We start from the raw sequence: 17,030 nt of genomic DNA, 5'->3' as shown, positions 1-17,030 counted from the left end.
AAGCAGAGCCCAAATAGAGGTTAGAATGTTATAATCCCATCTATAAATTACAGTGCTTGTCGTATTTACTAAATGAAGGCTTTGAGATTTTAGGAAGCTTTTCTAAATGTGATCTCTCTATCCCTATCATAGGATTTGCTCAAAATGGATTTGCAAAGAGAAAAAAATTTAATGTCACACAGCCATGATAAGCCAACCAACTATCTCATAGATCAAAGGAGAGAGACAGAGAAAGAAAAAGGAGGAGGAGGAAGAAGAAGAAGAGGAGGAGGAGGAAGAGGAGGAGGAGGAGAAGATGGAGTAAAGGAAAACCAAAAGGAGGAGAAGCCCCTTCTTACTTTGGATTAGTGTTAAACTAAATAGTTTACTATATTTTAGGTGGGAAAACATTAGTTGAAAAGATATTTGTCAACCACGAACATCTGAAAGGGAAGCATTCCAAAGATTTTCACTGTTTATGTTCAAATTACAACATGTGCAGACAGTTGTGCAACTGAAAGTCCTTTCAAACAACAGCTACAAAAGAGATTGGTCGGTTAGGACAGGAATAGAAAGTGGAAACTTAGAAGACTGGCTACTCCTTGTGTATGATCGCTGGGGTGAGTCTGCGCTGGGAAATTTTTACAAAGGGTGTCCTTTGCAGATGAGAGGGGCATGTCAAACTTTTGGGTAATCACTGTGGGTCCCCAGTTTAGACATCATCTCTCGCCCAAGGTGGCACTCCTTGTTCTTTTTCCATGCAACATAAGGACCTTACCATCCTTCCATCTTATAAGCCTTCTGTCATGATTTTTCCTTCATCCTAGATAGCCTTAATTTGGGCCAGGTCTCCAGGTTCCCCCACTTTCTTCTGTCCCATCCATACCCCTCACCCATCCTCTGTAAATTCCTTTCTAGGGTTTTACTGAGAACTACAGAGAAATAGGCTGGGGATAACAAACATGGGGAATTACATAGTTAACATACACTTTGACATCACCTAGTCATTTTCCTGAGTATATAGATAACTGTTATTACTGGTTATAAGGTCCACGAGAAGCCTTTATCCTTTTCTGGAAACCAAGAAAGCACCTGCCCTCACTCAGTCCTAAGGGGAGAATCTTTATGGGCGAAACAATAAAATGGATAATGGGAAATTCTGATGTCCTCAAGCATACATTCAGATGTCCCCATTGAGCATCATTTGTGTATCAAGGGAACTCCAGAGAGATGATCCACAATTCAGTGTGTCCCTTTGGCCATAGAGAGGTCACCTTAGTCTGGAAATAATGATAATAATGTTAAAGAAACCTAACTAAACAAGTCCTTTTTCTCTATCCCATGTAATGTTTTATATCTGACCTCATAGAGGACCACCGTTACTGTTTTGTACTCTCTCTGCAGCTGGGTAGGTAAACAGAAATTGAGGCTCCAGGTTGCCTGATGGTTCACAATGATGGTGCTTTTCAAAGTCCTTTGGATGGACAGGGAACCGGTTTCCCCACCACCATTTCTGACTAGCACTTCCCCACCTTCCCTGAACAGATGATGCACTGAACCCTGGTGAAGTTTCTAGCCTTCAGGAAACTGTTCCAAGGCTATCAAGGAATAGGGAGATGCAACTGGAGCACTCTACATCCCAAGAAGACAGCCCTCCGGTCCTCTCCCAACATCCTAACTCTCCGCTTTCACTCTTTCTACATCTTCTTTGCCTTTACAGCTCTGCCTCATTTAGTATTTCTGATTCTATCACCCTTCCCCTGGATGCCCAGTTGCTGGTTCCTTTCCTGTATATTTCAAATTCTGGAGGCTCAGGCTGAAAGCCAGTAGCTTTCGTGTCTGCTCATAGAGAAGAATGGGATCTAGACTCAAAAGGAGAGTGGGTATGGGTGCAGTGGCTCACACCTGTAATCCCAGCACTTTGGGAAGCTGAAGTGGGCAGATCACCTGAGGTCAGGAGTTCAAGACCAGCCTGGCCAACATGGTTAAACGCCATCTCTACTAAAAATACCAAAAAATTAGCAGGGCGTGGTGGTGGGTGTCTATAATGTCAGCTACTCGGAAGGCTGAGGCAGGAGAATCACTTGAACCCAAGAGGTGGAGGTTGCAGTGAGCCAAGATTGTGCCACTGTACTCCAGCCTGGGCAACAGAGTGAGAATTTGTCAAAAAAAAAAAAAAAAAAAAGAATGAGCTCTGGTTCTGCAGATGGAAGAGACAGTAACAGGGGGCAACGCCCCAGGATGGGGTTGGATTTCTCCCACCAAACCTACAATTATGCACAGTTCATAACCATAAGGAGTCATTTCCTAATGAAGATTATATCATTAACGCCATCTGAAGAATGTGTATGCCTCCTATTCACATGACTTTGACCCTGTTTGGGGGATATGATCATCTTGCCTTATATTGTCTGAATTGAAGCCCTCCATGACTTGATGTCTCCAATAAGTCTCCTCACATTCATGACAAATGTGCCTGAACCACATCTCTAATCCAAGGCTTTCTCACTTGACACTAGTTACCTTTTACTAGCCACAATTATAAGAATAAGAGCAAGCATGCATTATCTTGCTTCAGTCTCACAATAATTCCACAAGGAAGACACCCCCATTTCTTGAGAAGGACATTGAACTTACGGAGGTTATGTCATTTGCTCAAATTCACACAGCTTTGCTAGGGTGGATCTAATTAGAAGCAAGATCCATCTGATTGTGTTGTGTCTGGTATGTTCCATGGTGCCATTGACAACAGCATGGCACAAGGGCACCACTGGCCCTGTCACACCTGAGACAGGCATTACAAGTTGATTATGACACTTCTCTCTGGAGCTAGTCTGTGTTTACCTGCCGAATGCTCATCAACAGCCCCTGTGGGTTGATCAGAGTCGTTATGTTGGGTTGTTATGTAGTTTGCAATCTCTATCTCAGGCCATTTCTCCACCAGATCACTTCAGCATCAATACCACCTCTTATCTCTTAATGGAGACACATCACCACAGGACAATCATCACATGTCTCTGAGAGTGGCTCTCCTGGTCAAAAATCTATCATGATAACTAAGAGGAACATTTGTCTGTGTCTTAGAAAAAGCCTTAGCTACCTCTTCAAAGGTTTGGCAATAGGAGGTTTCTACTGAAGACAATAAAATGAAACTTGCAGCAGCTCAACTGTCCTTGGCCACTACTTTTAGCTCTAAGCGCGCACACACACACACACACACACACACACACACTCCATTGCCCCTACTTCTGCTCACACCTTGCATATGAATTCAGAGAGCAGGTGAATCACATCACTCTTACTAAAACCCACTGCATGCCCAGAGTGTCATCACACTTTAAGAGACCTCAGTGAGGGCAGTAAATGTCAACTCCATTAGTCTTTCCTTGCAGAAAGAATGACTGAGGCCCAGACAGGCAGGGGAGTTCCATATCACCACTCTCAGTTACTGACAGAGGCCATAGCAAAATGTAAGGCTCCCAGCATAGGGCCTTCTTCTTCTTCCATAAAATGCACCACCTTGGACAGTCAAAAGAAGTGATTTAACTTCTACTTTCTTCAAAAACCATGAAAACTCAACACTCCCATCACTGATGCAGGGAACTATGTAAAAACTTTGTCCTCTTCTGAATTGAAAGATATCATAGTAAAACTAATGCACAATGTCCAAGATTTTGCTCCTTGATATAAAGTTCATGGATCATTCTAGCAAAATTGATGCCATATAGTCCTCATTTGTATATTTTAAAAATTTATCACTGTGTTGCTTGCTCAACAATTACTTGATACTCAAGTTTTTTTTCTTTTTCATTTTGCATAAATAAGTATATGAAGCCTTTCCCCCTTAAAAATAGGAAGGCAAGCGAGGCCAGGACTAGGTGTCCTTGGACACCAAATGCTGGAACGGCCTCACACATAGATGGCAAATGGGGCTTTAGTATGGCCAAGTTGGCTATTTCCACTTGTGTTCCAGCTGCCATGCCACACCACCTCACCTCTGCCCATCCGCCCCCAGATCTTCAGTGGTGGTGAGCGGGAAGAAGCTGATCTCATGTGTCTACCAGAGATGTTACTCATAAATGCCCTCATAATTCCCAGATGCTCTCATACTTTCTATGGGATAATACACTATGTCTTTTTCGAGCCAACACCCTAATTCTGCAAATGATATTCACTGGTGCCTTCAGCAGGAGGCAAAGAGGCCCACAAAACCCTCTCATAGGACCAAGACATTAGGTCCAGTAGGAGCAAACCTGCCTTCCAGCCAGACACGCAAACCATCTCACACTCAGTAGAGTCTGAGAAGTCATCATGAGGAGCTCAGGTAGAAGACGCTTCCCTTGTTAAAAAATAAAGCACACACACAAAAAAACCTTCAAAACTCTTGTTCTTATGATGTGGATCAAGATCTATAGTAGATGAATAAGAAAAGAACTGACCTAGGGCTGCCAAATTCTTTCTAAAACTGGGATTCTTTTCAGTTCTGGGGCAGATAGAGTTGCAATGGAAGAGAATTTGACCCATTGAAAAATAACAGTTTTATGATGCTTTCCTATAAGTCTAGACTAGCAAATGGGCCAGTTCTAAAAATGTCTTTGTATTTATGCCTTGAGAGATATTTATCTACATTGTAGGGTTTTGGAACAAAGAGAACAGTTTCCTTTTCTATAAAGTTTGGCATCATTATTATTTTGAAAGATAACCATGCTCACCCGTTGCCAAATGACTGCTGAGTTATGCTCTCTCTATATTTTTTAAAGAATTTGCTTTTGAAAAGAAGGTGGAGAGGGCTGGGGATGGAGAGAGTAATCCACGTCCTGTCACCCACTCCCTTCCTGGCTGTGAGAAAGTTGTGTGCCTGGGAACTTACAGTTTGTTTTCGGTAATTCCATCTGCTCTGAAACCAAAAAGGAGATATTTGTGGAGAACAGACCACAGCGTGAGAGGGAGAAAGGCTGAGCGGGTAGGGGTATAAAAATCAGACAGCTCAGCACTTGGCTCCAAAGGAGCTGAAGGAGAGAGGATTCCACTGCGTGTATGTTTTCTCTTTCACGTCTCACTTTTGTTCTCTGCCATCAGGAAATGCAGTAGACATTTGTCACCAGCAGCTCTTTGGAGACTTCAATGTTCCTTCCTCCCAGGATCCGAAAGGGGACTTCAGACACGTAAGAGTCGGATTTTGCAAACCAGCAGAATTTTTGTGCAGTGTTTATCAGACAAGTGAGAGGCTGTGAAGGAAGACTTTGGGAAATAGCTTAAACAGTTCATAAATCAGATGTAATTGAAAAGGAGAGGATCTCCTTTCTGAGAGCCATGAAAACCTTTCTTTTATAATCTCCTTACTGGGGCAGAATTATAACATGTACAAGGACCAGGGGTCTAATGAAGTCAGGTTGCCTTGGGTGACTCAAGGTAATTTGTTTTTTTCTGGCCAAATCATGAAACAGAACTGCATTCTGCTCCCTGTTACATTTATATGATAGCATCTCTTTTGATATTGTCAAGTGTGTTATGCCGGGTTGCATAGCATTATTGATAACAAAATTCTTTGGAATTTTTTTTTTCACACACCAAATAACAGCAGCTGAAATCAGTTGGAGTTCTTGGCTGACCAGGAAGTAAAAAGTGCTTTTCATATGAAAATCCTAAGAAACCTTAGAAACATGATGCAAAGCATCTTTACCCCTTTTACTTTCAAACTGGTAGAATTTATGTAACTTTTGAAAATTATATTTTTTATACTGATAAAAATGCAGTTTCATATGAAGACTAGGAGACCCCAAAGGGTCTTGCCTAAGATTTTCATTTGAATTTAGTATATTATCAGTTGTCACAGTGTAAGAGGCAGGTTTGGAGGATTGATAGCATTCTTAACTTCAGGGAGAATCTAAGACACCAGGAGCTCAGAAGAATGCAGTCTCAAGACATCAGGCAAATACCAAAGAGATCAGAGCCAAGTTCTAAAGGGCAGCCATTTCCCAAATGTCAATCAAGAGCAAAGCCAAGAGAATTATTATTTCCTAGTTGTACAATCACAGGAAAAGCCTGATCAAAGCTAGAGTGCAAGTTAAAAAGTGTAAGGTACTCAAGTGCTAGAGTCTGTGTCCAAGCCCAATCAATTGATCATTAGTTGTTTTTAACTTCAACATTTCTTTTGCAACAGCACCTCTTCCTTAAAGTAGAAATCTTAGCAGACTGCCACCTTACATGATGTATCTTATCCTCCAAGGACAGTAAAGACTCTGCACTACCAGACATTACCTAAGAAAGATGGGAATTGACATGCACATCGCAATTGCATACACAACACAGAAATTATTGAATCATGAGATACACATTCCGGTGTATGACAGATTGGCACATGACATAATCTGGGTTCTTTATAGACCCAGTTGTTGTGAGTCAATCTAGGTTATCAAGAGAAGAAACTCCATGCTTAGCTTTATCTTGTACCAACCACCAGAGCCCTTGCTTCTGAGCAGGAAGCAGCTGGGAAATAAGCTCTTTCTCTTAATGACTTCCAACATGGTTCTCTCAAACCTTACTCCTCCAGAAGGCCACCCTCACCTGGCTATGGCTACTTCAGAATAAACTTGGCCTCTGGTATAATAGACCAGAATCATCTCCTCACATTCTATTTCAAGCCAAATTCAGTACCTCAAAGGCTGGTTCTGTGATTTATTTGGCCCTTGGTAACTTCTACTGAAAGTGCTGAAATGCCATACTGACACTTCAGACTTACAGCCACCTAGACTCCAAGTAAGATTTATCTCTGACTGGAGGGTTTCTCCTATTAAAAATCAAATAGTGTACGGTGCCTTCGCCTGCTAGGTAATCTATGCCCTCATGGGAAGAATGGGAGCAGCAGACAAGTGAGTGCAGGAAGGAGAACCAAAGCTGTGTCCATGCCCTTGAGGAAAGAGAAATTGCAACAGACAAGTTCAGTGGAAACTTTCTAATGAATCCATCAACTTCATCTTATCTAAACAGAGTCATAGCTAGAAGAGTAACTGAAATAGGAGAACCACGTACAGGGGTTCAGGGGGAGATTCCTCTGAAATCGCAGCTGGAAGCATTTCATAATAGTTCTGGTACTGCACCCATAGATACTGTCACCTCTACTCTTTCTTCCAATCACCATTAGCAGATGCCACAGGATTCCTACTTCTGAAAGTTTTGGGGCCCCTCAAATGGAAGACCGTGAGAAGTCTGTAACTTCTCACGGCAGCATCTGTAACCTTCTGCTAAATCCTGGGCTGCCAGCTGGCAAGGCCTATACTCTTTAGTCCTGCAAAGAATCACGTATGTGTCGCTGAAGGTAGACGTAAGTTATTCTGCTTTAACCTGAATCATCTGTAGCACCAGATTAATACAAATTTGGCAAAAGAGGAAATGTTTACAATTCTGCCATGCCATGAATAGGAGTTTTCCACCGGGTGTATACTGCTTTTACCAAGGTGTGAATACTTGTCCACTAAAAAAAACCATTCAGTACTGCTGATGGACATCCCAACACAATGCCAGACACAGAAAGTTCTTTGGTGATCGCTTTTGATAATACTGAGTGGCTAAAGGTCTTCTTTCACATCTTCCCCCACCTCAAATCCTGAAGGCAAGGTCTCTGGAATTTGAGACTGTGCCCTCACATGCCTCCAAGGCACCAACAAAGCAAAATGAAGAGTCTGCACTGCCTATCAGTTGACCCAACACTCAGCCCACATTGGAGGGAAAGGGCTGGTGGGTTGAGGATGTCTTCTTCCTGTCCAGGATGCAATAGGGTCAAGGATGAAAGGAAAGAGATGCTGGGAGCAAGTTTGCATTGAAGATATATTTCTGTTGCTTTACTACCAACCCTGGTTATAAATGATGAAATTATAATGGGTCTATAATAGTTATTTCCCATATAGCTCTTGTCTGTACATACATAAAATTAAAAATAATAGAATACTTCCATTACTAACATGTGGTGACAAGCATTCTTCATTTACAATTTTATTTCAAAACATGATTTAACATTTTAAAAAAAATCTGTTCAGTAAATTAGATAATAGGGTAAATTACAGTTTACCCTATCTTACAGCCAGTAAGATAAATGATTGTTGTGAAAGGAAAACCGTTAGCATTACAAATAACACTTCTTATATGGATGCTAAACAGTCTATCAGAAAACACCATGGTTGTTGGTTTAGAATCAGCTTCTTTGGCTGGGCATGGTGGCTCACATATGTAATCCCAGCATTTTGGGAGGCCAAGGTGGGGTGGATAAACTGAGGTCAGCAGTTCGAGACCAGCCTGACCAACATGGTGAAACCCTGTCTCTACTAAAAATACAAAATTAGCCGGGCTTGGTGGGGCATGCCTCTAATCCCAGCTACTTGCGAGGCTGAAGTAGGAGAATCACTTGAACCCGGGAGGTAGAGGTTGTAGTGAGCTGAGATCACGCCACTGCACTCCAGCCTGGGCAACAAGAGTGATACTCCATCTAAAAAAAAAAAAACTATATATATATATGTATATGTACACACATACACAATAGCTAACACTTGGAACCAACCCAAATGCCCATCAGTGAATGACTGGATAAAGAAAATGTGGCACATTGGCCGGGCACGCTGGCTCACACCTGTAATCCCAGCACTTTGGGAGGCCGAGGCAGGCGAATCACGAGGTCAGGAGATTGAGACCATCCTGGCTAACATGGTGAAATCCCGTCTCTACTAAAAATGCAAAAAATTAGCTGGGCATGGTGGGAGCACCTGTAGTCCCAGCTACTCGGGAGGCTAAGGCAGGAGAATGGTGTGAACCCAGGAGGCGGAGCTTGCAGTGAGCCGAGCAGAGATTGCACCACTGCACTCCAGCCTGGGCAACAGAGCTAGATTCCATCTAAAAAAAAAAAATGTGGCACATATACACTGTGGAATACTATGCAGCCATGAAAAAGAATGAGTTCATATCCTTTGGCAGGGAGCATGATGAACGCTAGAAGACTTTTTCTCAGCAAACTGACACAGGAACAGAAAAACCAAACACACTGGCAAGTTCTCTCACATAAGTGGGAGCTGAACATGAGAACACATGGACACAGGAGGGGAACACACACACTGGGGCCTGTCAGGGGGTTGGGCAAGGGGAGGGAGAGGCATTAGACAAATACCTAATGCATGCGGGGCTCAAACCTGGATGACAGGTTGATAGATGGGCAGGAAACAACCATGGCACATGTATACCCTATGTAACCAAACCTGCACGCCTGCACATGTATCCCAGAACTTAAAGTAAAAAAAAATTTTATTAATAAAAATTAAAAAAAAACAAAACAAAACAGAATCAGCTTTTCAAAATCTATAATATTTCGATAATTTTTTTTTTTTTTTTTTTGCCTGAAAACTTTCTTAGTCAATAATAATTCAGTCTCTACCATGCTTTAAAAGGGAATCCATTACACGCTCTCTTAGAGTCTTCCTTTTGCCTTACATGGCATAGTGAGTCAGTGATTTTTTTTTTTTTTACTTACATGGCATTAGAGGAGAAGCTAAGGGAAACTATCTGTAACTTCTCATGGCAGCATCTGTAACCTTCTGCAAAATCCTGGGCTGCCAGCTGGCAAGGGCTAGTACTCTTTAGTCCTGCAAAGAATCACGTATGTGTCGCTGAAGGTAGACATAAGTTCTTCTGTTTTAACCTGAATCATCTGAAGAAACAAACAGCAAAGTGCATCACCCCTGTTAAATCGCTGGCAGTATGAGCCACAAGGTGAAAATTATGAAGAAGTGTTCTTCTTTGTCCCTTCACCGAGAACACAGCGTCCAATGCTGTTTCCAAAGCTCCTTAGCCACCTCCACTGCTGTCCCCTTTCAAAGGATCTTCCAAACCACCCCCACCCCAGCTCTGGATTTAGATCGGCTCTTTCTGTACAGCAGCTCGTGTTCCAAACCAGTGATTCATCGACTTGATTCATTTGATTACAACCTTCACTATTTTTACCCAAAATACTTCTACTGTTATTTCCTAATATCTTAATATCACTACCATAATTAAAATTGTAATATAACTTTTCATAATTAAAAAGTAACCATACAAATAAACCAAATAAAAAATAATGCCATTAAAATGTAACTGGATACTATTACCTGCTAAAAGCTCTGAGCCTAAGGCTTGTTTTTGTTTTTGTTGAAAGGGAGGTTAATATGTGCTAGAAAGTCATTAAAGATGCACTCACATCAAACTGAGACTTCTCTTATTCAGAAGGACTGAAATCTCTCATTTTATGTGATTCCATTTTATTTAATACCACATTAGTTTTATTTAACCCCACTCAAGATCCTCTTGGATTTAGAATCATCTTGTGAGTCCTAGTCTATGGGAAACAAGATACGGCAGTGTTTCTCAAAACGTGGGTTTCGGACAGTCTGCAAGAGATAACCCACCACCAGATTAACATGCAAATCCCCTGGCTTCTGAGACTTCTGAGATAGGTCTTAGGAAATCTGTATTTTTAACACATTTCTCAGGTATTACTTATACATACACATATTTGAAAACCATAAGTCCAGATTTGTTGTTTTCAAACATTTATTAGCCAAGGGATCCTTTCTTCCAATAAAATCCTTCACAGAAAGTAAGATAAAAAGCAGATAAGAATAGAGTCCTCTAGTTGAATTGGGAAGGTGGGGCAGAGAGCAGTGACTTCACCTTCTCATGACCCATGGTGGCATACGGACATTTCACATGGTAAAATAAAATAGTTAATTAACATGCTAGAAAATATTCAGCCTCATAATAATCCAATGCAAACAAAATAAAAGATAAAATCTTAATTTTTACTCATAAATTTGCGAAGATATTTTGAACGATAGTGTAAATGAGGACCAACTAGAATGTTATAACCAATGTTCTTATGCTCAGAAGAGCAAATGAGTACCACCTTTCTGGATGTACTTTAAAATATGCATTTTTTCCTTTAATGCAATACTCTACTCTCTGTGAATTTATTATGCAGAAATGGTGTGAAATTCAGGCAGATTTACGCACGGTTCCGGAACTGGATAGTGGTGATAGTTACATAACATTGTGAATATACTTAATGCCACGGAATTGAACAGTTTCAAATGGTTACAATGGTAAATTTTATGTTGTTTATTTTACCACAGTATGCACAAAGAATTATGCAAAAAATATGCATTTCATTATTATTTATGATAAGAATTTAAAACTGGCAGGGCGCTATGGCTCAGGCCTGTAATCCCAGCACTTTGGGAGGCCAAGGTGGGCAGATCACCTGTGGTCGGGAGTTTGAGACCAGCCTGACCAACATGGAGAAACCCTGTCTCTACTAAAAATACAAAACTAGCCAGGCGTGGTGGCACATGCCTGTAATGCAAGCTACTTGGGGAGGCTGAGGCAGGAGAATCTCTTGAACCCGGGAGGCGGAGGTTGCGATAAACCGAGATTGCACCATTGCACCACTCCAGCCTGAGCAACAAGAGCAAAACTCTGTCTCAAAAAAAAAAAAAGAAAAAAAAAAGCAAAACAGAATTTAAAGCTGCTGAATACCCAACATTAGTCATTGCCACATTATGGTGTTTTTGGAAATTTCTTGTGATATACACTTACTTATGTGAAAAAAAAAAAAACAGTATGTGAAACTATATACACACTATTACCTCAGCCATTTCTTTAAAAATAGAATAATCTAGATAGAAATATGTCCAAATATTACCTGTAATGGAACCTAGAAGAGTAGTAGAATTATTAACACCTCTTCCTTTCTCTTATACTTTGAAAAGCTTTCCAAAATTTGCTAAAATTAGCACTTTCTTAAAACACAAGATTTGTGTGTGTGTGATTTTTCAATTTTAGCTTATTAGTTATCGTTAGTGTTAGTGTATTTTAGGTGTGGCCCAAGGCAATTCTTCTTCTTCCAGTGTAGACCAGGAAAGACTAAAGATGGGACAACCCTGCTCTACTACCTCTTTAAAAAATAGAAAAGAAAAAAAAAAAAGGAAAGGAAGCAAGTGCATTAGTTTTTTATTGCTGCTTTATTTTTTTTCCATAAGTTATTGGGGTACAGGTGGTATTTGGTTACATGAGTAAGTTCTTTAGTGGTCATTTGTGAGATCCTGGTGCACCCATCACCCAAGCAGTATATACTGCACCATATATGTTGTCATTTATCCCTTGCCCCTCTCTCACTCTTCCCCCCAAGTTCCCAAAGTCCATCATACAATTCTTATGCCTTTATGTCCTCATGGCTTAGCTCCACATGTCAGTGAGAACATACAATGTTTGGTTTTCCATTCCTGAGTTACTTTACTTAGAATAATAGTTTCCAATCTCATCCAGGTCATTGCAAATACTGCTAATCCATTCCTTGTTATGGCTATGTAATATTCCATCGTATATATATGCCATAGTTTCTTTCTCCACTTGTTGATTGACGGGCATCTGGGTTAGTAACCATTTTGTAATTGTGAATTGTGCTGCTATAAACATGTGTGTGCAAGTATGTTTTTCAAATCATGACTTCTTTTCCTCCGGGTAGACAGCCAGTAGTGGGATTGCTGGATCAAATGGGAGTTCTACTTTTAATTCTTTAAAAAATCTCCACACTGTTTTCCATAGCACCTGCACTAGTTTACATTCCCCATAGCAGTGTTGAAATGTTCCCTGATAGCCACATCCATGCCAACATCTACTGTTTTTTGATTTTTTTGATTATGGTCATTCTTACAGGAGTAAGGTGGTATCTCATTGTGGTCTTAATTTGCTTTTCCCTGATCATTAGTGATGTTGAGCATTTTTTCATGTTTGTCGGACATTTTGAGAATTGTCTATTCATGTACTTAACCCACTTTTTGATGGGATTGTTCCCATTGCCGCTTTAACGTATTTCCACAACATTAGTGCCTTAAATGAACATGCATTTATTATATACAGTCCTAGAGGTCAGAATTCCAAAATCCATATATAAGGCTGCATTTCTTCTTCTTGGAGATTCCATGGGAGAACCTATTTCTTCACCTTGTTAAGTTTACAATGTGCTGCCCATATTCCCCTGGCCCCTTCCTCCAACTTCAAAACCAGCAGAGTAGCATCTTTTCTCCTCTCTGACCTCTGCCTCTGTTCTTACATCTTCTCCCTATCTTCTGACTTTCTGACTCTCTTGTCTGCTCTCTTTTTTTTTTTTTTTTTTGAGACGGAGTCTCACTCTGTCGCCCAGGCTGGAGTGCAGTGGCCGGATCTCAGCTCACTGCAAGCTCTGCCTCCCGGATTTACGCCATTCTCCTGCCTCAGCCTCCCGAGTAGCTGGGACTACAGGCGCCCGCCACCTCGCCCGGCTAGTTTTTTGTATTTTTTTAGTAGAGACGGGGTTTCACCGTGTTAGCCAGGATGGTCTCGATCTCCTGACCTCGTGATCCGCCCGACTCAGCCTCCCAAAGTGCTGGGATTACAGGCTTGAGCCACCGCGCCCGGCCTTGCCTGCTCTTATGAGAATCCTATGATTACATTAGTCCACCTGATAATGCAAGATAATCTCCACATCTCAAGACCTTTAGTTTAATCACATCTACAAAATTCTTTTTACTTTGGAAGGTAACATATTTGCAGGTTCCAGACATTAGGACATAAACATCCTCAGGGTCATTTATTCATTCTACCACAAGAAGGAAGAAAAAAAAAAAGAGCAAAAAAAAAAAGAAAGAAAGGTGGGGAGAGGGAGGGAGGGAGGGAGGCAGGAAGGGAAGAAGGAAGGAAGGAAGGAAGGAAGGAAGGGAGGGAGGGAGGAAGGAAGGAAGGGGAAAATTGTCTCTCTGCTCCAGTTTTTATTCATGTGTAACCATTGAATTCACCACTCAATGGGAAGAATAACAAAAAGGTTGAAGCTCTTTAATCTCCTATGCTTTTTAAGTATAAAATTTCAGCTAACGAGGAGTGCATGATGAAAGCCATCTATACTAGAAATGGAGAGAAGGGGTAGTTCCAACCGTGTCAAATACCCAGAGAACATTCTAATGTGTTTAGATCAGTCTGGGGAATCATTTATAAATCCTTCTGGTTTTAAACATTTTGAATCTTTCTTAGATATGTATTTTTAAAAGTCTTTCTTCTACCATTTTTCTGTGTCAAAGTCTATGGAAATAACCACTAAGATAAAGAATCATCAAAACTCACTAACTTATGTTTTCATGTGTTTTATGTATAAGGATATGTTTTAGGTTCTACATAAAGCATATTAAGGTATGCCCAGAAAATAAAATCATATACCCCACATTTTGTTGAGAAACAATGATGGTTAGGTTATAGCCAAATTTTTTTGCTCATCACAAGGTCTGAAATGCAGCTTTGATTTCCTTTGTTGGAGTAGAATGTATAACCTTTCTAAATTTATTTTTATTTTCCTATGTACTATTTGCCTTGATACTGATGTATGTGGTATACTTGTAAAGATAAATCTTTCTTCTTTCCTTTCCTAATTCATTCAAACCTTTGATTTATGAGAAGAATCAATATTGTATCAAATGCTGATGTGTTCATAAATATTTTTATCATTGAATTTCAAAAAGCACATATAATAGTTACATAACTCGTATTCCCTTTCATGTGTCATCTTTGGAGCCTATAGTTAATAACACTAAAAACAATGGATTTAGATTGAGTAGTCACCTGTACATGGGTCAATTCATTGAGTCATTAAATATTTACTACTACCTCAAAGAGAGTAAACAGCCTCGTGGGAGAGACAGGCACAGAGACATGCTGGAGCTGGCTCAAGCTGACTCTCTTTGGCTCCCAAGAGCCAGTTCTCTGCATCTCTTCTCAATTCTACTTCATTGACATCAAGTTAGTAGCTTGAAATCAGCCATGGTGAGAGTGAGAGTATTTATACCATAGAAATTGGCAAACACTGTAAATTTGGGCTTTTTGTTAAACATTTACCAGGCACCACTGCAATACATAGATGTGCTTTACAATGTGATGTCTTAAGAAACAAGAGAGATAATAAAAGCACCAAGAAGGGGTGCTGAACACAATTAGAAGGATCAACGAAACCTTCCCTTTTGGGACTAACCTCCAATGTCACCTCCTCTGAGAGGCCTTTCAATGCAACCTTCCTGAAAAAACCCTGCTCCCAGGCACGCTGTCATACTGCACTGGGCCTTTATTTCAGAAAATTTGCCACAGTTGATGATTAACTGACTTATTTTTACTTGTTTGTCTCCCTTACTGGGATGTAAACTCTTCAATGGCATGGTTCTTATCTGCCTTGTCTCCCTGGCTATTAAAAGGCACTCAAAGTATTTTTTAAAGTTAGTGGTAGAGCAGTAGTAGGGTCTCAAAGGATGAGCAGAATTTGGCTAGGCAAAGAACTAAACGTAGAACATCCTGAGCAGACAGAAATACAAAGAGTGTGGTAGCCAGAGAAGGATGGTGTGTGCATAAAACTTAAAGTCCAAATTAAGGAGTGTTCTCTAGATGGGATCATGTGAGCCACAGGACCACTGAAGGCCACTGTTCAAACTCCTATTTACCAAGGGATGAGCAGGAGCATGGCTAACTCCAAATTGGCACAGGTGTGGTTTTAAGTCAGGAAAAAAGAAAACTAACAAAACATCTCTCTCCTATCTGATTGGTAAACTGACGTTCCTTTTCCTCAGTAAAAGAGATTAGTCCCTAAAAAGCATTGCTGAATCTCCCCAATTCAGCATGTTCAAAGTGTGAAGAATTTAGTAGCATTTACATTGAAACAAATAAATAAGGCAATGGGGATATGTTGGTTTCTACCATGTGCATTACTGAAGTCCTTCTGCAGGTAATTGTGGTCTCTTGACTATACTGCATGTATTAGAGCATCTGAGAAATGTATTAAAGGGGTTTTCTGTTCAGTGAGGAAGGAGGGTATTCAGTACCTAAGGAGATAAACTAATTCGAGTACAGGTAGTGAGTCTGCATAAAGTATTGAGTCAATGCCCTCTCCCACTTCTCTGACATGCTCACAATCTATTAGATGAGGCAATAGGATCTCCAATGGGATGAAGAAAGGATCAAATGATGGAATGACTAATTCTGCTGGGTGAAATTCAGCAAGGTTTCAGGGGAAGGTAATGTTTGGGTTGGCCTTAGGAGATGAGTAGAACTCGAGCAGACAGTCTCAGTGGAGGAGGCACTTCAACAGGGAGAACATGCTGATCCAAACCACAGAGGCCTGAAGTCAGGGTGCAGATACATTTGAAGGCTCATGGAACTGCCACACATAGAACAACTTACACAACTCTAAGCAGAACACCTGCCAATGTGCTTTTGCAAAACAACATTCTAATTTTACTTTGGTTTTCATAATGGCAAAGTGATTCATTAGTTCCTATTACACATTGCAATTTCAAAATGATAAAACACTGAGAGTCCTTTCTTAATTATGAAAGTTCAAGAAAGGGGAACTTAAGCCAAATCTACTATTTCCACTCAGCAAATATGTGGCCACAAGAGGTACTTGACCAGCCTGCACACAACTCCTATTAAGTCTTGTCTGTACAAGCTTAATAATAAGATAATATCTTTGCTTTGTACACACAGTGGAGCCTCATATGCATACCATAATTGACTATACAGGGTTAGAGAGACCCCAAGTCAAATTATGTCACAGCCACGGGATAATCAACTATATTTATTAAAGCACTATCAGGCCAGGCTCACACTTGTAATCCCAGAACTTTGGGGGCCAAAGCGGGTGGATAACCTGAGGCCAGGTATGGCAGACCAGCCTGGCCAACTTGGTGAAACCGTTTCTACTAAAAATACAAAAATTTGCGGGGCATAATGGTACTTGCTTGTAATCCCAGCTACCTGAGAGGATGAGGCACAAAAATTGCTTGAACCCAGGAGGCAAAGGTTGCAGTAAGCTGAGATTGCGCCCCTGCACTCCAGCCTGGGTGACAGATTGAGGCTCCGCCTCAATAAATAAATAAATAAATAAATAAATAAATAAAAGCATAATTCAGGTAAAACTCACTTGAAGAGAACTTAAAATGTACAAATAACTGATTTCCAAAATG

At 40.6% G+C, this 17,030-nt stretch overlaps 1 long non-coding RNA gene across 2 annotated transcripts in view; it reads right to left on the bottom strand.

Moving 5' to 3' along the window:
- LOC108543182 (uncharacterized) overlaps positions 1-17,030 on the bottom strand; it is a 106,916-nt gene that overhangs the window by 49,057 nt on the left and 40,829 nt on the right. For both annotated transcript variants that reach the window (XR_001889507.1, XR_001889506.1), the window contains exon 2: positions 9,494-9,670. This is a non-coding gene — a long non-coding RNA (uncharacterized LOC108543182). The remainder of the gene's footprint in view (positions 1-9,493; positions 9,671-17,030) is intronic.

The sequence above is a fragment of the Rhinopithecus bieti genome, unplaced genomic scaffold, assembly GCF_001698545.2.
Source record: "Rhinopithecus bieti isolate Rb0 unplaced genomic scaffold, ASM169854v2 scaffold_23918, whole genome shotgun sequence".
NCBI classification, from domain to species: Eukaryota; Metazoa; Chordata; class Mammalia; order Primates; family Cercopithecidae; genus Rhinopithecus; species Rhinopithecus bieti.
The sequence above is the reverse complement of the archived record's forward strand: the minus strand, read 5'-3'. Positions and strand labels throughout refer to the sequence as shown.